We start from the raw sequence: 24,521 nt of genomic DNA on the forward strand, positions 1-24,521 counted from the left end.
ATGGCCTTAAACAAGGCTGTTTACTGGCTCCCCTTTTGTTCTCCTTATATACGGCAGACCTTCCGGCTGCCTTGGCCGCCGGAGAGGGCTTTCCCCCGGTGGTTGGGGGGGCTCCAATCTCATGCATGATGTACGCCGATGATGTTCTCATCCTTGACCTAACACCTAAAGGTTTAGCAAATCGGCTTCATGCTTTGCATTCGTTTGCGGTAGCTCATGCCATGAAGATTAACATTAGTAAAAGTAAAGTCATGTGCATAGCTGGCAGGAAGAGGTGCCGTTCTGTTGATTATGGTTGGTTCATTGGGGATCAAAAACTGGAGGTGGTAAAGTTTTACACTTTTCTAGGGAAAATTGTTACAGCTAACTTGAGTGAGAAGCTCCATATTGAGCAGTGTACACGCAAAGCTCTGGCCCATGGCAAAGGTTTGAATGCCCTGTACCATGCAACGGGGAAACGGCACTTTCCTATTTTATTGGAAGTATTTAGATCCAAAATCCCCGCTACAATATTATATGGTATTGAATTAATTGATATGGGAAAATGGGACTTTTGCCATAAGATCGAGGGGAAGCTTCTAAGATCTCTCTCTTCCTTAAACACTGCGTGCTCGCTGGCAGCCTGTAGACTCGATTTCGGCCTTAGGAGTAGTTGGGCCCAGGGAGTATGTGCCCTGGTAAGATGGGTGGCTTGCCTTGCTAGAGCTGAAGTAGGTACAATGAGAGCCCTCGTCAGAAATGAATTGTTGGGTAATTTTAAGGAGTTTTCTCAACTTGTCTGTAATTTTAGAAAAGCTGTATCTTTGCTAAATTTAGATGAAACTACGCTTTTCCTGTATTCACCATCACAGTTGAAATCGGTGCTGAAAGCAGCTTCATGGGACCTATGTTTTCGCTCTGATTTAAAATTAATTTGTGGAAAAAGCCATGTAGTTCACCTCCTTGATTCGTATCAGTTGAGACGACCTCAACCCTATGTTTCATGGTCCCTTCCTCATGGCATACGCAGGTTCTGGTTTCTCCTACGCTATGATTTAATACCTCTTAACCAATTGTTATCTAAATGGAATGGTTCATCTCCTCTGTGCAACCTATGTAAAGTGAACATTCAGGACTGTATGCATGTGTTACTGATCTGCCCTGCACTTCGTAAACTGCGCGGCAGATGGCTAAAATCTATCTGTCTTCGTTTGGGTATACTTACACTGAACGGTTTCCTGTCTGCACTTTACTGCCCTCCCAACGAAATGTTTTGTTTTTACATTTTTAATTTTTTTAAGGGCTTCCTTGTTATTTATTAATGAGTTCTGGGAGGTGTTTTTGTGGGTTTGATTCTGTATATTCTCATGGCACATGTTAGCATTGTATTTTCCCTAGGGTTTTTCAATTAGTATTGCATTTATTTTAGGGTTTGTAAATGGCATATGTTTTATGTTGGTTTCTAGTTTCTTGTGTTTATGTAACTGATATGTCTGGAAATGTGTACACTTTTATGTGGCCCTCTTACGAGAGCCAAAATCATAATAAAATAAATTGAAAATTGAGTGTCTGTATGGTTTGGTGGGGGTATTACTTAGCACATACATGCATGAATGACTGACTCTCTGTTTGTATGTGTTTTGAAGACAGCATATGTGCAGGACTGTATGGGTGGATGAGTGTGTATATGTGTGTGTTAGTGAGTGAATGACTGTCTCACTAGTGTCTTTATCAGTAACTACATATGTTTTAATGTAGTATATGTGAATATTGAAGTATATAAGTGAGTATATGTGAGAGTAAGAGATTGTAAGAGTTCCTGTTTAAAGAAGTATGTGTTTCTCTAATTTATTGTTTAAGAGAGTAAGTATGTGTAAGTTTCCTTAGAATTAAGGTGGTAGTGTGTGTATAGCTGTATATGCAAATAAATGGATGTTCAATAGTTTATTTGCATGTGTGAGTATGTGTGAGAGTATCTTTTGGATGACTGTCGGTGTGTAACAGAATGTATAGGTGTATCACTACATATGATGAGTAAGTATATGTATGAGTGACTATATATAACTGTTGGTGAATGAGTGGATGTGCACATAGATGGTGGAATTATTGAATTTGTTCTTGTAACTGGTGAGGGTATCTCCATTTTTTTGAAAATTTTAGTTTCTATTATTGAATATGTGTTTCAAGAGTTACATTACAGTGAAAGGAGGTCCGTCAGTCTGTCACAAGGATGGTGTCATCAGTGATGTCATGAGTGATGTCACTGACCATGTCATGAGTGATGTAATATGTGACATCATCAGCAGTGCATTGCACGCACAAGTTATAGTGAGTCCAACTAACTATAACATGGGAATTTCAATGGTTTTATGCGAGTAACATTTCCAGCTAACTATAACTGGTGTAAAACCTATGGTTTTTTCTGTGAATTTAATAGGTTTTTTAAATGCTAATTCCGAACTATAACTGGTGTGAAACCTATGGTTTTTTCAGTGAATTTCAATGGTTTTTTAATAGCAAATCTTAATAGGTATAGAAAGTGAAACATTTTAAAACGAATTTTATATTGTATAAATATGTAAAAAAAAAAAAAAAAAATTTTATTTGTAACCCGGGGCACTCACGGGGCGCGTACCGGTGAACGCATGGGTAAGCGCAATGTTACGGCGCGCCCTGGGGCACGTACCGGGGAGCGTCCCGTTAGCGCTATTCTCGCAAACGAACACAACATCGTGACATTTCGCGTAACCACGTGATGCGTCATATGACGCACAGCGTAATCGCAACCGAAAGCACGCGATCGCATACGATCGCGAAACGTGCTGATGCGCTTACGCTACGCACCCGCAGGCGCGCCCTGGAGCGCGACTACGGGCCCGCCCCGGGGCGCGTAGCGTAAGCGCGTCGGGTCATGTGACCTGAAAATAACACTTTCTATCGGTGCAGAACAGTTTTGGTTTCCAAATGAGTATAGCCTGGGTCTTGTGACCAGCCTGGGTCTTGTGACATGAAAATAACACTTTCTATTGGTGCAGAACAGTTTTGGTTTCCAAATGAGTAAAGCCTGGTCTAGTGACCTGAAAATAACACTTCTGATTGGTTCAGCACAGTTTTTTTTTCCAAATGATAAAAAACCCCACCTTTCTTCCTTACTCTGACTTTGTCCTTTGACTGAGGAAGACCTGTTTCATCTACAGAGACAATTCTTTTGAACTTTAAAATGGCTACTGTAGCAGCAACAGCTGGAGCATCTGCACCACCACCACCACCACCACCACCACTACCAAGAGGACCACCACAACAATACATTGGTGGTGAAGAAGAGGAGGAGGAAGAGGAAGAGGAGGAGGGAAGAAGTTGGCTGCCTGAAGAAAATAACCCATACAAGCCAAAAGAACACATTGTATGGGAGTTTTTTTCACTTCCAGAGGGCAAGAAAAAAGTTAATGCGGCCAAGGTAACATGTCGAATCTGTGGTGCAGAACTCTCAATGGGCAATCCAGATAAAAAATATTCATTTGGGAATCATACCATGATTCGGCATATGACCCGGAAGCATCCTGCTAACTATTCTCGTGCAGAGATCAGGGAACTGGCCAGTAACCTCCCCCAGTGTTCAAGGACCAGCTCAAAAAGAAAGCAACCCAGTCAATCGGACCCAGAAACAACGGAGACGATGCCTTGCATTCAGCAACAATTTGGTACTTTTAGAATCACTTGTACTGAATGTGGCAAGCTCATCGCCTATGGTGAAAAGAGCGTAAAGCTGATCGTCCTTGCTGGTCAGAATCACATTTGCCCCAAAAAAAAAAAGTCATTTTTTTCGTTTTTTGTTTTTTGCTCCAGTTGAGCCATTTTCAATTCCCTTTCTCTTTGTTTCTTCCCATAAAAAATACAAAAAAATATAAAACTGTTTTGAAAACCAAAAAAAGTACAAAATGTTCAAAAAACATAAAAAAAATATAAAACAACAAAAAGAATTAAAAAAAAGTTCTTTTCAGAACTACCTTTCATTTATAAAATTAAACCTATATTTTTAAAGGATCTCTGTCAATTTTTTGTCCTTAGGGTACGCGTACCGGGGCGCGCCTCCCCCCAAAAAAAGCTTTTTTTTTTTTTTAATGAAGCAGTTAGCATGAGGGAAGGACACAAAGAGTTATGTTAAGAGAAAAAGAGCTACAAGATGACCACAGAGGGATTGTTTATTACATAGTAAAAAATAGAGAAGGTGTAATTGGATGAAAGTGAGAAAAGTAAAATGACTAAAGGAGCGAAAGAAAGGAAGAGAGAGGAAGAACACAAAAGTAGAGATAGTGTGAGACTGTGATTGGCTGTTAAAAGAAAAAGAAAGGACAGTAAAAAAATGGAGAATGAAGGGTAGTGGCGGAACCACGATAAATGAAGAACGATGAGGGAAAGTGAGAAAAGACCAGGTAGTTAAAGTAAAGAGGAGTGAAAAAGGGAGAAAAATTGAATTAGGATAACACATGGGGAGTGACAAAGAGAGAGGACAAAGAGAGTAAAGGAAACAGTACCTGAATGGGCTTGAGTAAAACAGCAAAAAAAGATAAGTAATGCAGTGTGTGTGACTTATAGGGAGTCAGTGGGTGTAGGTCGGAGTGTGGGTGTGTAAGGTGTGTCTGTGGGTGTGATTGTGTGGAGTGTTTCGGTGTGGGTGGAGGTGAGGGTGTGTGAAATATGTGTGAGAAGTGTATGAGTGTGGGGTGTATATGTGTTCGATGTATGTGTGTGTATGGAATTTGTGTGTGTTTTTGAGGAGTGTGTGTGGGAGGTTTTTTGTGTGTATGAGGTGTGTGTGTGGTGTGTGTGTGGGGTGTATGTTACAGGTGTGTGTATGTGTTGGGAGGGGGATGAGGTGTATGTGTAGGAGTAAGGTAAATAATTAAGAAAAAGAGAATGAGTGAAGAAGCAAAGGAAGGGAACAGAGGGTAAGTGAAGTAAAGAATAGGGATCGAAAGAAGTTGAATATGAGAGGGTAAATAGGGAAAGGGGAGTAAACATGTAGAATAAGAATAAGTGAGAGAAGCAGAGTAAAGACACAGGAGTGAGGTAGATTGAGAAAATGTTAGTGACCTTAAAGCAAAGGGTGATGACAAACTACATTTTTTTAGTCATACTTACCATATAATAAATGTAACTTTAATTAATTGTTTTTACTACAGTTTGTATCTGTGAAAGAGAGAAGAAAAAATAGGTTATAATGAGTAAAATATGTATTTTAAATTAAAAGATACAAATGACGAGGTTAAAAATCATAACGCTCTATTTAGAAATAAAGTTAGAGTGAAGGACACAGAAAGGGAAATAAACTAAGGTAGAAGGACAAAAAGAGAGAAAAAGAAATAGAAGGAGAGCAAATTACAAAGAGTAAGGCATATAGATTCACTGACAAAAAGAGAGAGAAGAACCGAGAAATGATCTGAAGGTAAGAAAGATACTAAAACAATGTGAGTTAGCAAAACTAAATCAGGAAACAGAAGTAAGTAAAAAGATAATGACTGAGACAGAAAACAGTCTAATTAAGGATGCATTTAGAAGAATGAGGAATAGAAGATAACTAAGAGTAAGTGAAAAACAGTCATAGAGTAAAAGGATGAAGGGAGACAGGATAATATACAACGATTGAGGGAAATGGACTGAGGAAGTTATAAGGTAGACACACTAGGAGAAAAACTGAGTGAGGTGGAGTACAATGGGTGAGAAAAGGAAATGAGTAAGTGAGCAAAAAGAAGGAAAGAGAGGAGAAGACGACTAAAACAGTGGTACCGAGAGAAAATAATTTGGTGATGAAAGTAAAGAGAAGGACATTGAAAGAAAGGAAATGAGGGATAGTAATGGAACCAGAGTAAAAGAAATGGGATGAAGAACGATGAGAGAGGAGCAGTGAAGTTGTTGTAAAAGAAGTGATAGAAGGTAGATAAACACAAGTGAACATAACACAAGTAGAGTGAGGCACTGAGGGCATAGAAGTAGTGAACGAAAAATAGAGAGAAGAGGTCAAAAGTAAGGAGCAAACAAAGATAAGCGAGGGAGAGTGGGTGATTTATAGTGATAGAGTGCAATAATACTGCTGAGTGAGTAAACAGGAATTACTAAAAGAGCAAAGGAGAAAAATACGGAAAAGAGAAGTAAAGCAGAGAGACTGAAGGCTGAAAAGTTATGCAAGGGAGAGACGGGATACACACAGTTGAAATGAGAATGAGGGGTTGTCAAAGAAGTGGAGTAAGGGAACGGGGGTTACAGAGAGTGAGAGAAAGACATTATAAATGAGTAAAAAGAGCTGAAAGAGGATGGAAAAAGGAAAGTAAGTGTCACAGAATGGGAATACAATTTAATTTACACAATCCAAAGTATAAAATAACTTGTACAACATGTTACATAGTTTATTTTTGCTGTTCTCAGAATATATTGAATTTCACTTAAAACAGTGAGTTCAAAGTACTCATCATATGACAGCGGGAAAAAAAAACACAATCTAAAAGATTGTGTTTAAAAAAAAAAATTAAATACTGACAAATGACAAATGTACGCTAAAGTTAGATTGACTTACTTTTCCTTGAGGCCAAATACTGTATTATGGTGGTCCTTTTCTCGTTGGAAAGTACTTTGCTGTTCACTTAAAAATCCATTTCATCAACTTTCTATAAGAAAAGCTCCAAGAACATCTGAAATATTTTCAATATTTTCATATACTCCCTTTTTTCAGTCATGACTCTTTACTCATTCCTGCACCTTTCCATTTGGCCAAATAGTGTCAGATGTATGAGTATATGTTCAAATTAATTCTAAGGCACTCTGAAATGACCTTTTTCCCGACGTTCTGAAAGAAAGGCTCTACAACATTTTCACAATATTTAAGTATTTGTAAAACCATCTCTGACTCACTCATGTTCATCATTTTGTATAATACTAACATCACTTACTATGACAGCCACTTACAGTACCTATATGACAAGTCAATTTTTTATATTGCCTGGATCACTTTTACTCAGAATATATTTTTAAACAGCAAAATAACCTTTATTAACTGCTCCCGTCTTCATTAGCCAATTACTTTTACCTACATTTTGGCTGTAAAAACACTAGGTATGAATTTATAAAGCCAAAAGGCAAACGTTGTTTGAAAGTCAAATGAGTGTCTTTACATTGGGTCCAACCTTTAGAAGTTTTTAAATAGCATGTGTAATGCCCTGATGTTGTAGAAGGACCATAATGAAAAATAATAGCTGCAGTTGCAAAGGTTCTTCCTGATATCGATAACTGAGAAGCCACAAAATTTTTAATAGAAGTTGTCAATTTAGTTCCATCAGGTCTACATCGTTGGAACATTAAAATGACATAGTGACCATCATTTTGTAGAAATAATGTGGACAGCATTGTAGACTTACATTGGGTACACACTATATTGTGATCCGCTGCTTTAACTAGATTATTAAAAGGCACTGATTTGCAGTCTGGTAAAGTCAAATATATAAATCTTTCAGAGTCTATTCTAGTACTACTTGATGAAGCACAGTTATCACAGTCATGTTGCCATTGATAAGAAAGGTTAAAAAGATTTTTTATATCTACTCCTTCATCTTCCAATACATCAAACATATACATTAAAAATTCCTGACAATCCTGCTGAATTATCTGTGAAAATTGATTTTGACCTGAACATATGTCTACAAGATTCCTAATTTCTGAAACACTTTCTATTTTTCCTCTATCACTACTACATTTCTCTAACACAGAATTCAATAAACAGCACAATGTTTGTTCCCGATTTTCGACAATCTGTTTTTGTAAATTTTGAAGAAAAAAAACAACATTAACTACTACATTAGCATAGCAGTTGACACCAGAACTGTTTTCAAACTGAAATCCAACAACATCCTCAACAGAATCCTTTTTCCTTCTGCTTACAATTACAGTTTCATCTACTTTTTGTCTTTTTGCTACTACCTCACTGCAATTACTCTCATTTCTTCTTTTTCGGCCTACCACACGTTTTTCAATCAGAGGATATTGAGGCAAATGTGGAGCATACTCTCTTCTTAACCTATTGTATTCTTTAACACAATCTAGATCAGCACAAATCTTTGTTTCATCACACTCAATCAAGTACAATCCTGATAAAGTTCTGACTCGTGATAAAGCCACATATGCCATACCCTCTTTAAACACAGACCTTCCAATGTTCACCAAAGCACTATCTACACTTAAACCTTGAGATTTATGAATTGTCACTGCATATGCCACGAGCAAAAATCTAGCTGAACAACGACAAATTTGTTCTATTTCATCAATGCCATCAAATTTAATTTTTATAATTTCAATTCCATCTCTATTTTTGTAATTCACAAAACCAACAACATGACCCATTGCTCCATTTACCAGACCTCTTTCAACATTTAAATTCCTTCTCAAAAGGACACGACAATTCAAACACATATTCAGAGTCTTTTCAAAACCAGCAGTTTTAGATATACTCTTCTCTAATGAATCCAATTTCGATTTCAAATTTTCAGACAAAACAATTGTTGCTCCCATATGCTCTATTTTATCTGTAGCTTCCAGTTTCACTATCTCTTCACTTTCTAAATTTAACATTTTGTTGTTGAACATGGAACATTCTTTTAGAGTTGGCATCAAACATATGGCAGATTTCCTCTCGTTAATTTTCTTAAAAATATTCTCTGGAAGAATGTTTTCATTTGGGTACAAATTGGAAATTACCCGTCCATGTAAAGCTTCTTTCCCTTGCTGACTTATTTTTCCTACTCTTACGTCTTGTAAAATATTTTTATAATCTTCATCCTTTGCCTGCCGCATATTTTGAAGCAGTTCTGCATATTTGAAGTTTAACCATATATTAACGTTTCCAATGCTTCCTAGGCACTTCCTGGTATCTTCATGCGTGAGCATTTTGAACACAGGTTGTCCTTTCACTGGAGTCAACTGCAGTAGATCTCCAAAAACAATAATATGTTTTCCTCCAAATAAGACATCATAGTCTGTTCTAAGAATTTCTTGCATTCTCAAATGCACAAAAGCAAGCATTATATTTAACACCATGCTTACTTCATCAATGATAAGAAGTTTCATTTTCTTCAGGACTCTCGAAACTTCGGAACACGCATCTCTAGATAGCTTGTGATATTGCAATTTGTTATCATGCTCCACTGGCAGCATCAGTAAACAATGTAAAGTAATCCCTTTAATATTATGTGCTGCCAGTCCAGTTGGAGCGGTAACAACACAAGACAGCGGTGATTCAGTCCTTTTCTGCAGATAAGATGCAATTGCTTTAATCAGAAAACTTTTTCCAGTTCCCGCTTCTCCACTCACGTACAGTCGGACAGGCTTAAATGATGTACATGAGCACTCTTTCTTCTCATGACTCAATCCATGTTCAACCTGTTCTGTGACTTCGTCATATGTCAGTTTCTGCTCAACGTTTAATTGTTTCACCAAATCTTCTAAATTAATTACATCCTCTTGAGCTTGCTCCATAGCTCTTTCCACCTCATCCATGGCAGTGGCAGCTTCATTTTGGATAATTGGTCCTCCTAGTGGATCCTGACTCAATGAAGCAGATCTCTGACTGCCTTGAGAACTGTCTCTCGCAATCTCTGCAGCAATTTTTGCTTCTTGCTCTATTTCTTCATTCAACATTTGCAGATAATTTGGAAAAACAGGACATTCTATGGTATCCTTCGTAGCATTAAAAGAGTCTTCATAACAGAGAAAATCTCCAAGTAGTTCCTCTTCTTCTCGCCATGGTTTAAAGAGTTGCAAAAGAGCCAAATAGTAAAATTCTCTTTTGTCTGGATTTTCACAACTCAATTTTCGATGATTAATCAAATGACCTTTTCTCTGTTTCACTAGACATCCTTCACATCCAATGACAGCATATATTCCATTATTGATATCTTCTCTGATGTTCCTCTTATAAATATAGTTTTGAAGAACTTCATAGAGACAAACGTTCTCAAGATGAGGACTTCTATTTGGATAGTATGTATCCAACATGTTTGTCTTCAAAATATCTGTACTTTCTGGTTCTTTCTCCGCCAAATACTCTATCTCTTGTACAGATTTCAAAACTCGATTTCGTGTTGCAGCAAGACCTAGACTCACCCAAATGATGGTTCTAGATTTGGCATAGAGACTTGCTGACGACAATCGATCAGAACATTCATATGCTCCAATTTCTCGATGCGACAACATCTTCAGACTGTAACTGTATAATTTCTTGCTTAGACTCTTTTCATGTGAAATGTCCTCCCACATTTCCTTCAGTTCTGTCTTTTCTTTTTTTGTGATGTAAGACGTCACATATCGAGCCACAGCAATAGAGTTGTCAGCAACGAACTGAATATCCATGTTAGCATTCCACATGGACAAAATCACTGGGTTGTAGTCGTTGATGTACTTGGACTCTTCGTTTCTTTTTAAATTGTATGTATTTTTTGGTGATTTCCTTGTCACAGTATGTCGCAGAGAAGACATCAAATTATTTACTCTTCCTTTAGAAATCACTTGTCGTGGAAAGCCGAAACGACATTTTGTGTAGAACTTGTCCTTGTTTCTGAATTTTTGACGACAGTACTTTCCACAACGATGGGATTGAAAGCGTAAAACTTGTTGCCTTAAACTGTTTTCCTCTGTAGTTTTCGGAACAGCACATGTTGAATACTCTTCAATGAAGCTCATCACTGTCTCATCCGAATCTGTTCCAAATTTGGTTGCATCTTTAATCCATAACAACATATGTACGTGAGGAGCACCTCTCGCTTGATACTCCTTTCTCCAAAAGAAATCCAAAACCTCTCCAAGGGGAGGATTTTTTTTGTTGGTAATAAAAGACATCATAGCTTCAAATATATGATTGAAATATCTGCATACATTCACTGGATCCAAAGAACACAGTTCTCCAGGTGTTTTGAATTCTATATTTTGTATATTTGCATTTGCCTCTCGTAGAAATTGAAGTAAGTCGTCCCATGCATACTCGGCACAGCTAAGAGTGAGGAACCATGTAGGAGTTCCTAAGTTTCTTAGCATACATTTCAATTCCCCATGACGACGGTACCAATACTCATTTGTACCACGCTGACATGCCATGAGATTGATTAGATGAGATTCCAAAATATTATCTTGCAGATTCACTTTCTCCATAAAGTCCCTCGCCGAAACATTTTGCAGATGTGCTCCACTTTTCAGTATATGGTTTACTGCATAAGAAAGCCCAGACAAGTCACTTTCATACAGTAGATGAAACAAATAGGGAATGCATTGACGAAACCTTGGATCTTCAGCATATAATCTTACAGTTCGATATTCAGATGCAGGAATTTGAAGTGGTCGATCGTCATATCGTCCACCTCGACCTGTTGGAAATAGCTGTGGAAAACAACGAGCTTCCAAACTTTGTTCCCATACACTAATGGGACTTCCTTTTGTTGCTTTCATTTGAAACAATTCAATTGCATTCCCCATTACTTCTTTGGAATGCAAAGGATGAACAGTATAATGTTCATATATTTCTTCACTTCTAGACACATCAACTTTTTCAATTTGGCCGCCTGAACAATCACTGTCTTCATCTGCAGCTGTTTCCTCTGCTGCAACACATACATCTTTGTAATACTCATTGTTTTTGACTAAATACAACGTTGCCTTTTTAACTTTCCTAACATCCACTAAATCTTGCCAGATTTTTTTACTCTTTGTCGGAACCCCATTAACTAGAATAACTAAAGGTTCCTCTTCTACTTTTTCTATACCAATTGTATCAATATTTTTTTTGAAATCTAGGGGCAAATAAACAACTCTTCCCTTTAATCCTCTCTGCAAATCTGTAGGAGGCAATTTCCCTATCTTAGGCTCCATGCGAACAATTGCCTGAAAAGGATGGACACATTGAATCAAAATAGACTCATATGTATTTAAATCCATCAATTCACGGGGAATGTCTACCAACTCCAGATTATTATGAACAGCTCTAGCAGGCATTCTGTTTTGATTTAATTTATCATAACAATATTTACAAATACGCTGATCAGAACTCAAATCAAAACAATTCTCCACCCACAAATAAGTTGCAAAATCTTTCCACTCATAATTATTCATCTTTTCACTTTTTACATATAAATCAACTAATCTAGTTTGATGCTTATAATGACTTCGTCGACAACACACACAAGTAAAATTCTACCTTTCACTTGATTTCACCTTAAACCTGGTAATTTCCTGCTCAAACTTTTCTGTATTTGAAATCTGTACATTGTCTTCCACATTACCTTGAATTGCTGTGTCAATTTCTACACTGTCCTCTTTTTCACCAAAATAACAAATCTCAATTTCTTCACAAATCTTCTTCACATCTAATTCAGTTCCATGCAAAAGAGCACTGTTTAATTGTTTAAGCTTAAGTGCTGGACTTTTTGCATAATACAACATTCTCACTAATTTCCTCATTTTGGTATGATGCACTGCTAACATCCTAAAATGATGAAAAACACTCTGACAGACTTTTCTAGAAAGACAAGCCAGTGAATGCCCTTGCAAACCTGTGTTTTCTCTCACTCTGCAAGGATCTAAGTCTTGCAACAACTTCACTTTCTGCTTTAGACTTTTCTTACTATATGTACGTAAGAAATTACAAAACAAATCAATTGATTCCTGTCGCACACTACAAATACTACTACATTTCCAAGTGTACACTGGACCCTTAGTACGTCTCCCTAAAACTTCATCAGTTACCACCTCTTCTGGTTCTCTACGCACAAGTTTCTCTTTTTCAATCGGACAACCGTCTTTCACTTCATACGTTCGACCACAGGTGTCAACTGCATGCACTAAATCATTATCCTGGAAGTAACTCTCCTCATTAAAAAATGGCTCACAACTTGAACTGTGCATCCATTCTCCCGAAAAAACTTTACAAAAATTAGTCCGATTAATTACTCTTTTCCATCTACTATTTGATTTGAAAACATCAATTGTCTTGTTAAGTGTCCTAATTCTATTGATTATTAAAATAAATAATTTTTTCTTAACTTCAAAAGCCTGATCAACAATCTTCTCTACACTTTTCTTTTTCTTATAAAAAGCAGCTCTCTGTTTACCTTTCCTAATGTTTTTTAACAAATTTAAAACCACCCTATTGCGAAACATTCGTTTACGAATGTCTCTAAACTGATTCTGCCTTCTATTCCAATACATATTATTCTCTCCTGCTCCAGTACTAACATTTTTTGAGGGCCTCTCCTTCCTTTTCAAACTTACTCTCTCCTTCTCTTTTTCTACATGCTGTCCAACATTTTTTTTGTTCTACATATGTTCCGTAAGAAAGACTTAGTTTTCTTACCAGGAGCTTCTTTCCTGTTTTTTGAAGTCTTTGTTGTGGAGGAGTGCTGTAATTCCGTTGCTCTTTTTGTTTTTTTGCGGTTATCTTCTTTTCTTCGCCTTTCCCTTGAAGGCATTTTGTCTTACTCTTGAAATCTTGATTTCAATCTGTGTTAAAGAAAAAAATAGCACATAATAGATCACTATTACCAAACAACAAAGCAATGACAAAGACCAAACAGTCTATTCAGGGTTACAGATCAAGTCAGGATTCTCCAGGGGTGCACAAGAGGTGAGGCCTGTATTGAAGAGTGTAGTGGAACACAGCTCTGTCCACAGGTACAAAGTAGGTGAGACCTGTGTCTAAGAGTCCAGTAGGGGATAGGCTTCATGAAGTCTAGTCCACTGCACTCTTATACAAAGGCTTCACCACCTATGCTTCCCAGGAAAGGCCTCTCTCCCACTACAGTCTTGAACATAGATCTCACCTCCTCTGTCCCTCTGGACATGCCTCACCTCATATCCACAATCTACTTCCTGATCTCAGGTGAAACAGGTGACATGATTGTGAAAAGATCACATTTTTTTAATGTAATCATGCACACACAATTTATTCTGTCTCAAAAATGTAAAACACATTACTTTGCCCTATAAATGTTTCAGTAGTGTAATGAAAAGCTTATACATATCACCTTATATTTATTTTTCAAATTTCATTCTAAAAAAAGATTATGAGGCCTAAGCAGGACTGCTCATGTGATGAATCCTGTCCAGGGGAGCACAAAACGTGAGGCTTCTGTCCAAGAATGCAGTGGACAGGACTAAACTGGAGTAGTGTGCAAGAAAAAGATGAGCCTCATTTATAAAACCATGCGTCAGTTTTGCGCTACTGATGCGTCACTTTTTGTGACGAATTGGCGGCATAAAACATATGCCTTGTTGCACCATATTTAAAAAGTGACGCATGTAGGTAGATGCGTCATTTTTTAAACCTCTGCACCACATTATACCTCTGTGAAGTGTAATGTACTTTACAATGATGTTACCTGTGTTAACTCAGTGTAGGAAGCATATTGAGTTTGTTTGCATAGAGGAATTGTATTTTGTAAAATAGTGAGGTTTCAGTAATGACATGGAATGCTTGTACATAGGACCTGTGCTGTGTTTCCTAAATGTGATGTCAAAAACGATTCTGAGGAAAATGAATGGCTTTTACATTTTTGAGTATAATGTGGCGCAGAGGTTTAAAAAGTGACGCATCTACCTACATGCGTTACTTTTTAAATATGGCGCAAAAAGGTACATGTTTGGGCTTTCCTGGGGAGCGTAGGTGGTGAGGCTTGTGTCTAAGAGTGCAGTGGACTAGGCTTCATGAAGCCTATGCTTGCACATAGGAACTGTGCTGTGTTTCCTAAATGTGATGTCAAAAACGATTTTGGGGAAAATGAATGGCTTTTTCATTTTTGAGTATAATGTGGCGCAGAGGTTTAAAAAGTGACGTATCTACCTACATGCGTCATTTTTTAAATATGGCGCAAAAAGGTACATGTTTTATGCCGCCGATTCGTCACAAAAAGTGACGCATCAGCAGTGCAAAACTGACGCAGGGCCTCATAAATGAGATTCTTTTTTTTTTGCACACTACTCCAGTTTAGTCCTGTCCACTGCACTCTTGGACACAAGCCTTACCTTTTGTGCTCCCCTGGACAGTCTTCATCTCATCTGCACTCCTTCTTAGGTGTCAGAATCCTATCACATGGGCAAAGCTCCATGTGAAAGCGTTTGCCTCAGTCTTATCCCTGCTGTGAGGCAGATGCTTGTACATAGGACCTGTGCTGTGTTTCCTAAATGTGATGTCAAAAACGATTTTGGGGAAAAAAAAAATAGATGCGTAACTTTTTAAACCTCTGCGCCACATTATACTCAAAAATGTAAAAGCCATTAATTTTCCCCAAAATCGTTTTTGACATCACATTTAGGAAACACAGCACAGGTCCTATGTACACGCATTCCATGTCATTACTGAAACCTCACTATTTTACAAAATACAATTCCTCTAAGTAAACAAACTCAATATGCTTCCTACACTGAGTTAACACAGGTAACATCATTGTAAAGAGTCAAATTGACGCCTGTGTCTAAGAGTGCTGTCGGGGATAGCCTTCATGAAGCCTAGTCCACTGCACTCTTAGACACAAGCCTCACCACCTACGCTCCCCAGGAAAGCCCAAACATGTACCTTTTTGCGCCATATTTAAAAAGTGACGCATGTAGGTAGATGCGTCCCTTTTTAAACCTCTGCGCCACATTATACTCAAAAATGTAAAAGCCATTCATTTTCCCCAAAATCGTTTTAGACATCACATTTAGGAAACACAGCACAGGTCCTATGTACAAGCATCTGCCTCACAGCAGGGATAAGACTGAGGCAAACGCTTTCACATGGAGCTTTCCCCATGTGATAGGATTCTGACACCTAAGAAGGAGTGCAGATGAGATGAAGACTGTCCAGGGGAGCACAAAAGGTGAGGCTTGTGTCCAAGAGTGCAGTGGACAGGACTAAACTGGAGTAGTGTGCAAAAAAAAAAGAATCTCATTTATGAGGCCCTGCGTCAGTTTTGCACTGCTGATGCGTCACTTTTTGTGACGCATCAGCGGCATAAAACATGTACCTTTTTGCGCCATATTTAAAGAATGACGCATGTAGGTAGATGCATCACTTTTTAAACCTCTGCACCACATTATACTCAAAAATGTAAAAGCCATTCATTTTCCCCAAAATCGTTTTTGACATCACATTTAGGAAACACAGCACAGGTCCTATGTACAAGCATTCCATGTCATTACTGAAACCTCACTATTTTTCAAAATACAATTCCTCTATGCAAACAAACTCAATATGCTTCCTACACTGAGTTAACACAGGTAACATCATAGTAAAGAGTCAAATTGACGCCTGTGTCTAAGAGTGCAGTCGGGGATAGGCTTCATGAAGCCTAGTCCACTGCACTCTTAGACACAAGCCTCACTACCTACGCTCCCCAGGAAAGCCCAAACATGTACCTTTTTCCGCTATATTTAAAAAGTGACGCATGTAGGTAGATGCGTCACTTTTTAAACCTCTGCGCCACATTATACTCAAAAATGTAGAAGCCATTCATTTTCCTCAAAATCGTGTTTAACATCACATTTAGGAAACACAGCACAGGTCCTATGTACAAGCATTCCATGTCATTACTGAAACCTCACTATTTTACAAAATACAATTCCTCTATGCAAACAAACTCAATATGCTTCCTACACTGAGTTAACACAGGTAACATCGTTGTAAAGAGTCAAATTTATTTCTTTAAACATGCACACATTCTTTATTCCTTTTAAAAATGTAAAAGCCATTCATTTTTCCCAAAATCGTTTTTGACATCACATTTAAGAAACACAGCACAGGTCTTATGTACAAGCATTCCATGTCACTACTAAAACTTCACAATTTAACAAAATACAATTCCTCTATGCAGTAAAAACTTTTTACCAAGCATTATCAAAAAGCATGACACAAAGCAACATTAAAAAACCACAATTTGCTTCCAAATCTTCTCCATAGAGTATACAAGTCTCTATGTATATTAAATGAATCATAACTCACCTTTACAAATGCTCTAGGAAATTCACAACAGTGTCAGATACACGCACCAATATTTCTTTAGCAGAGCAACAGGTATGTTCTCCAGGCACTGGAACCATTAATGGCACAGAAAACCTCTAATTGTACACACATATTCCTCATGGTAACCAATCAAAACTCTTCCCTCTCTATTTTCAAATCAACACCCTTCCCCCCTCAGCCCTTTCTACCTGTTACCATAGCAACTCCCTCCTCACTGAGCTCCCAGGGTTAAAAGTTTATTCTACAATGTTGCAAATCAAATGAGCAAGGGTGTTTGACCACTCAATACACCAGCTTATCTGGTGCAATGTTTCTTTAAATGACTTTTTTTTAACCATTCAAATTAATTCTTACACAGAACACAACCATGCACCCTAACTTTCAGTTTTCAACTATCTCAATCTACCAATCATTGCTTGTGATTCAAGAGCACTGAAAATCCACAGGTTTTTTTTTGCAAACTCCTACTGTTCCAACTGCCATTTCATTTCTACACTTCATCTCACTGCACCAGAACCTCCTCTCACCATGTATTCTGTCTGGATTATTGGACATAGCTATATCCACTGGGCTCAAAGGTATGCAGCTACCAGAAATTTTCACAACCTTGACTTACCAAATGTGAAGATTAAATGGATTGGCCAGAGAGGATTGAGATGTCACCAATTGATACCATTGGTGAAATCCTTTTTGCATTTGCCACACCCTGACCTTTTAATTGTGCACTGTGGAGGAAATGACTTGGGCACTTTAACTGGGGTAGGTCTGGAAATGCTTTTAAAGGACACCTTTGATCAATTGATGGCACTTTTTCCTCAAACTGCCTTGGTATATTCCAATATATGCCAAAGACAGAAATGGAAGTGGTCCAATCAATTTTGTCCACAATTTGAGAAAGCACGGAAACATGTGAATAAATCTGTTTCTGCTTACATGAGAGACTATGGAATGGGTTCAATATACAATAATAACTTGCGTTACAACATGCAAGATATCTACAGAGGAGATGGTGTGCACTTTTCAGATGAGGGGAATAGAATATTCCTCCTGAATTTAAGACTGTGCATTGGTACCTACTTGTAGGTACCTAAATCAGCCACAGAACCCAAAAGCCCTTTTCAGGGCTACCCTATCTCTGATCACTCCAAATGATTATCTTTTTCTAACTTTTTTCACTATTTTTCACCATAGTACGCTCCCCGGTACGCTTTCCGGTGCGCGTACCGGGCGTTCCCCCGCGAAAATTTAAAAATATAAAAATATATATATTTTTTGGCCTATATGGGCCTCCTAAGACCCCCTCAGAAAACCTAGAGGGTCAGGGAGTGCCTACCGTACCCCCTTATACCCATTCCCAACGTTGTTTGTCCGCAATTTTCTGACTCAAATCTACCGAAACACAAAATGGAGGACTCCCGTAGCGCTGCCGGTACGCGTAACGGGGCGCGCACCGGGAAGCGCTCCACAAAAAATAATAAAAGTTAATTTACATAAAAACCACTGGAGACACTTTCACCAAATATAGAATAGGCCATACTACATACCAGTCCCTACCATTTTCCCAAATTTGGTGGAATTCCATTGAGCCATTTGAGCTGTAGCACTGTCTAAATATCCTGAGGTAAATTACTTCACAAAAACACATCTTAAGTGTTAGAATTGACAACCAATTAAAATGTTACTTTCATTTTCTACTTTTTTTTCCTGACATTTGATTGGTTATGTACATGAATATATATAAAGAAAGAGTGGAAAACCCAGCCATTTTGACTACTACCTCCTGAAGTAGATTTCAAGAAAATTTTCACTGAGAACTTAAACTGCTTTTTGAAAGGTAAGTTGTTATTTTGAAAACTGAAGTATGTTGTGCACTTTAAGTTAATTTGGAAAACTTTTTCTGATATTTTTATACTATCCCTCTGTAATAGTTATAGATTTAGATAGACTTCTCTGTTGTAGTTATGGATGGATTTAGGCTTGTCTTGTATAATTATGAATTTACTTAGGTTTCATCACATACACTTTTTTATATTTCTACTTCCAGTCTGATACCAGACACTGCCCAAAGATAACTTCACTGTTAAAAAATCCAAACTACCTGTCTGAACTTAAACCCAACAGTGCCATATTTCTACTCATTTCTTTTTTTTATGCAAATTTCAGCACAAAAATGGAAGGAGAACAACACGTTTCCTTTGAAATTGTCCTAGAGATGAACAATGAAGAAATCATTGAACCCAATGACTTGGAATTCATGGATGAATCAAGGGACAATGAACTTCTACAATGTGTAGAATCTGTGGATTTGTTAATTGAATATGAGGACGTTTCTGACAGTCAAATGATAGAAGTTAGGTTTAATTTAGAAAAAGAATCTGAAAAATAAATGTATATTTAATAATTCTACAAAGTCAGACTTATAGTATACTGTGCAACTTTTTTGTGTTACATAGTAATTTTGCTCATAGATACTTCCTTTCTCCCACTATATTATCTCCAATGTGTATTTGACATCTCTTTTTCATCTCCTGCCTCCATGTTCTTTCTGCTTTCCTGACAGACTATGGTATAAATTCCATATACCACAATAACTTCTATAACAACATGCTAGATATCCACATAAAAAAGGTGTACATTGAATTTAAGACTCTGCATTGGTACCTACATGTTGGTACTTAAATCACCCACACAACACAACAACTCTATTCAGAGATACCCTACCTCTAAGCACTTTAAATTATTATTTTAGTGTTTCACTGAGTTTTCCCCATGTGTGGGGGGGGAGGTGTGTGTGGGGGATGTGCGGGGTGTGTCTGTGAGGTGTGTATGTGTGTGTGTGTGTATGTCTGGGGGGGATGAGGTGTATAGGTGTGTGGGGTATGTGGGTGTGGGTGGGGATGTGGGTGTGTAAGGTGTGTATGTGGGTGTGGGTGTGTGGGGTGTTTGGGTGTACGTGGGAGTGTGGGTGTGTGAGGTGTGTCTGGGGTGTGTGTGGGGTGGGGGGTATGTGTGTAGGATGTGTATGTATGTGTGGGATGTGTGGATGTGTCTGTGAGGTGTGTGTGTGTGGGGGGGAGGTGTGTGTGTGGGATGTGTGGGGTGTGTCTGTGAGGTATCTGTGTGTGCGTGTATGTGTGTGTGTTGGGGGGGTGAGGTGTGTGTGTGAATGTGGGTGTGTGGGATGTGGGTGTGTGGGTGTGGATGTGTAAGGTGTTGGTGTGGGGGTGTGGGGTGTTTGGGTGTGGGTGGAGGTGTGCGTGTGTGAGGTGTGTGTGGGGAGTGTGTGGGTGTGGGGGTGTGGGGTTGTGTGCGTGTGGGTGTGTGTGGGACGTACTTGTAGGTACCTAAAAGTTTTCCCCATGTGTGGGGGGGGAGGTGTGTGTGGGGGATGTGCGGGGTGTGTCTGGAGGTGTGTATGTGTGTGTCTGGGGGGGATGAGGTGTATAGGTGTGTGGGGTATGTGGGTGTGGGTGGGGATGTGGGTGTGTAAGGTGTGTGTGTGGGTGTGGGTGTGTGGGGTGTTTGGGTGTAGTTGGGAGTGTGGATGTGTGAGGTGTGTCTGGGGTGTGTGTGGGTGTGGGGGGTATGTGTGTAGGATGTGTATGTATGTGTGGGATGCGTGGATGTGTCTGTGAGGTGTGTGTGTGTGTGGGGGGGGAGGTGTGGGGGGGGGATGTGTGGGGTGTGTCTGTGAGGTATCTGTGTGTGCGTGTGTGTGTGTGTTGGGGGGGTGAGGTGTGTGTGTGAGTGTGGGTGTGTGGGATGTGGGTGTGTGGGTGTGGATGTGTAAGGTGTCGGTGTGGGGGTGTGGGGTGTTTGGGTGTGGGTGGAGGTGTGCGTGTGTGAGGTGTGTGTGGGTGTGGGGTTGTGTGGGTGTGTGTGGGACGTACTTGTAGGTACCTAAAACAGCCACAGACCCAAAAGCTCTTTTCAGAGCTACCCTACCTGTAATCACTAAAAATGATTATTTTATTATTTATTATTATGAATATATAATTTTTGTCACTATTTTTCCCCATAGTACGCTCCCCGGTACGCTCCCCGGTGCGCGTACCAGTACGCTCCCCCCCGCGAAAATCGAAAAAAAAAAAACATTTTTTTGTCCCGCGGGACCCTTTTCAAACCTAGGGGGTCAGGGGGGGTGTACCCTGCCCTCTTTTGGTCATTTCCCCCTTTTCTTTTTAGCCACCTCTTGTGTCTCGGTCCTACCGAGACACACGATGGCGGCCGCTCAGGACTGTTTCGAATGTTTACAGACACCCGAGAGCCAATCAGCTTCCCGTGCGCAAGTCGCGGGGCGCACCCGGAGCGCTCCCCGGTGCGCGTACCGGGGCGCTGCCATAGATATATAAATTTTTTTGAAGCTAAATTACTCAAAATCCTCTGCAGCACATATCTTGAGACATAGCAAAGGCACATCGGGCTACCAGTCCCTACAATTTTGCCAAGTTTGGTGAAAATCCATTCAGCCGTTCGAGCTAAAAGTGCGACCGACCGCCCTATGGAAATTAACATGGGGAAAACACGTTTTAGGACCCCCCTTTTATCTCGGCCCCCACTTGACGAATCCCCCTCAAACTTTCACAGAAGGAGCGGAGCGCCGCGAGGCAAAGTTGCTGAAAAATTCAGGCCGATTCCTCAACCGGCGCCAAAGTTATTCCAAATAGATTGTTGCGTTTTCCCTATGAAAATCAATCCTAACTATAACTACCTACTGGCGACCGCCAGTAGGTAATATATATATATATATATATATATATATATATATATATATATATATATATATATATATATTTCCAAAAAGTTGCCCAAAAAGCTTGAGGCCGCACACATATTGCAGGTAAAGAGACATCTTTTTATTCAATAAAACAGGCAGCTTCCGATCCCGTTTTATTCACCCTTGGCCTTACGCGTTTCAGAGTCTCAATCTCCTTCATCAGAGGCCATCACAGCGCATTCGGTAAAGTTGGCGTAAGGCCAAGGGTGCATAAAACGGGATCGGAAGGTGCCTGTTTTATTGAATAAAAAGATGTCTCTTTACCTGCAATGTGTGTGCGGCCTCAAGCTTTTTGGGCAACTTTCTGGAAATATATATATATATATATATATATATATATATATATATATATATATATATATTTAACCAAACAAGTTTGTTTTGCTGCCAAATAAATTTTCGAGCACAGCAACTCCTGGTGTGTCGTTTACGTGTTTTCCTGATGGGAGAATGGTTGGTTAATTGTATTGGGCTTCCGGAACCCTGAAAACGACCCACTCGCGAGCAGGTACTGGCTTTCACCGGGATTCCGTGATATGATATATATATATATATATATATATATATATATATATATATATATATATATATATATATATATATATTCACTGAAAAAACCATAGGTTATAGACCATATATAGTTAGGAATTAGCATTTAAAAAACCTTATTTTACTCACACAAAACCATTGAAATTCCATATATAGTTAGTTGCACTAACTATATATCGCGCACCCGCAATCCACTGCTGATCATGTCACATATTACATCATTCATGACATGGTCAGTGACATCACTGATGACATCACTGATGACATCTCAAATGACATCACTGATGACATCTCACTTGACATCAATGATCACATCACTGATGATATCATTCATGTGATAATACAATGCATCTCCTCACACTCTAATATAACCTCCGTTACACCCAGTGTTAAATAGAGAGTATCATTTTTGAAACCATTGACACACCAATACTAGTTACTACATACGCACTCACTGATTCCTATGTCTACACACACATTCACTCATACAATCATTCATACATACAATCACTCATCTTTACAACACTATCATATGCACTCATACACCTATACAGACACTCACACTCTGCCACTCATCCATGGAGTTACTCACACACCTAGTCAGTCCTGAAAAGAATCAATCACACTTCCATTTTCTCATCTATACAGTTAAACACAGAACACCTTACATTTTTGAAACATATACTAACACATAGTTACTCTCTTATAGAATCACTGATACAAGTACACATTGATCTGCACAGAGTCACACACCTCCCAGCCAGCCATACACACACTCAGTCTCCCATACAAATACTTGTGCAACCAATCAATAACCCATATAGCTACTTATATAGCTACTGATCAACACGTGCAGCAGCTTGCACAACAACAGACATACTGATGCACACTTTTAGACAGTTTAGTCACTAACCCGTGCATTCAGTAAGACGCATTTAATCACTCACTCATACAGTCAATCACGCACCTACTAAAACCTTCATTCAGACACTTATACATCCACTCATTCTTCAATATGTAAAACATATTTAAACTTTACAGAAACACATAATCACTGGATGTTGTCATCAGTGATGTCATCAGTGATGTCACTGACCATGTCATGAATGATGTAATATGTGACATGATCAGCAGTGGATTGCGGGTGCGCGATATATAGTTAGTGCAACTAACTATATATGGAATTCCAATGGTTTTGTGTGAGTAAAATAAGGTTTTTTAAATGCTAATTCCTAACTATATATGGTCTATAACCTATGGTTTTTTCAGTGAATTTTCAAGGTTTTGTAAATGCTAATTCCTAACTATATATGGTCTATAACCTATGGTTTTTTCAGTGAATTTCAATGGTTTTTTAATAGCAAATATCATAAGCTGTCGAATGTCAAGTACGTGGTAAGTGAAAACATTTTCGTGTTTATGCACACTGATCTGCTTTGAATGGTGCCCCCCCCCCCTCATTTCTATTAGGAGTACTCTCTCTTTGCAGATAGTGAAAGGTAGTTAACGCAGGCCTTTGCCCCCGTTGTAATCCGTCGTGCCTGCTTCTCTCTCCATTTGATTGATTGTTATCCAAGTATTTACTGTTTTAGAATTAGTTCTCTTTGGTTCATTCTCTATTTACAAACAAACACAGAGTCGCAATACTCTGTTTAGTCTTTGCAGATAACGAAAAATCGTGTAAAAAAAAAGAAAAGGAATCGAGCAAAATCAGTAGGCCACTAATGGGATCTCTTTTTGACCTCGCTAAAATAGAAACATTAGGAACAACCCCTCATGACAAATACAAAACTAGTGAGATGAACTGAACTCCACACAATGATGGCTGCAAAACAGCTCGGCTCCGCCACCCACCCCGCCCAAAATAACGATAAAGAGCGGCTGCCATGATTGGTTGCGGAATGGCCACAACGGAGCTACGAAATGGTGGTGCTCTCATGCTAACCCCAGCTTCAGTCTGAAACATCCAGAAACACTGTAGACTACCAATTCGATCAGTTCCGGTAGCGCCCCAATGTAACCCGGTAGAGAAGAACTAGCCCTCCCCTCTTTGACTGATGGTTCTTGTTGCCTGTCCCTTCTGTTGTCATTTAACAGAACTATTTAGCCTGCTGAAAGGGGTTGTGTTTCGACCGCTGGTTGGTGGAGACATTTTGACTATATTCTGGACCTGCGTTGTCGCGTAATGCG

At 38.9% G+C, this 24,521-nt stretch overlaps 1 protein-coding gene across 1 annotated transcript in view; it reads left to right on the forward strand.

The window, feature by feature from the left end:
- The window catches only part of LOC144781812 (serine/threonine-protein kinase D3-like), a 690,012-nt gene that overhangs the window by 67,429 nt on the left and 598,062 nt on the right, over window positions 1-24,521 (forward strand). The window lies entirely within an intron of this gene.

This window comes from Lissotriton helveticus, chromosome 9 (assembly GCF_964261635.1).
Source record: "Lissotriton helveticus chromosome 9, aLisHel1.1, whole genome shotgun sequence".
Lineage (NCBI taxonomy): Eukaryota > Metazoa > Chordata > Amphibia > Caudata > Salamandridae > Lissotriton > Lissotriton helveticus.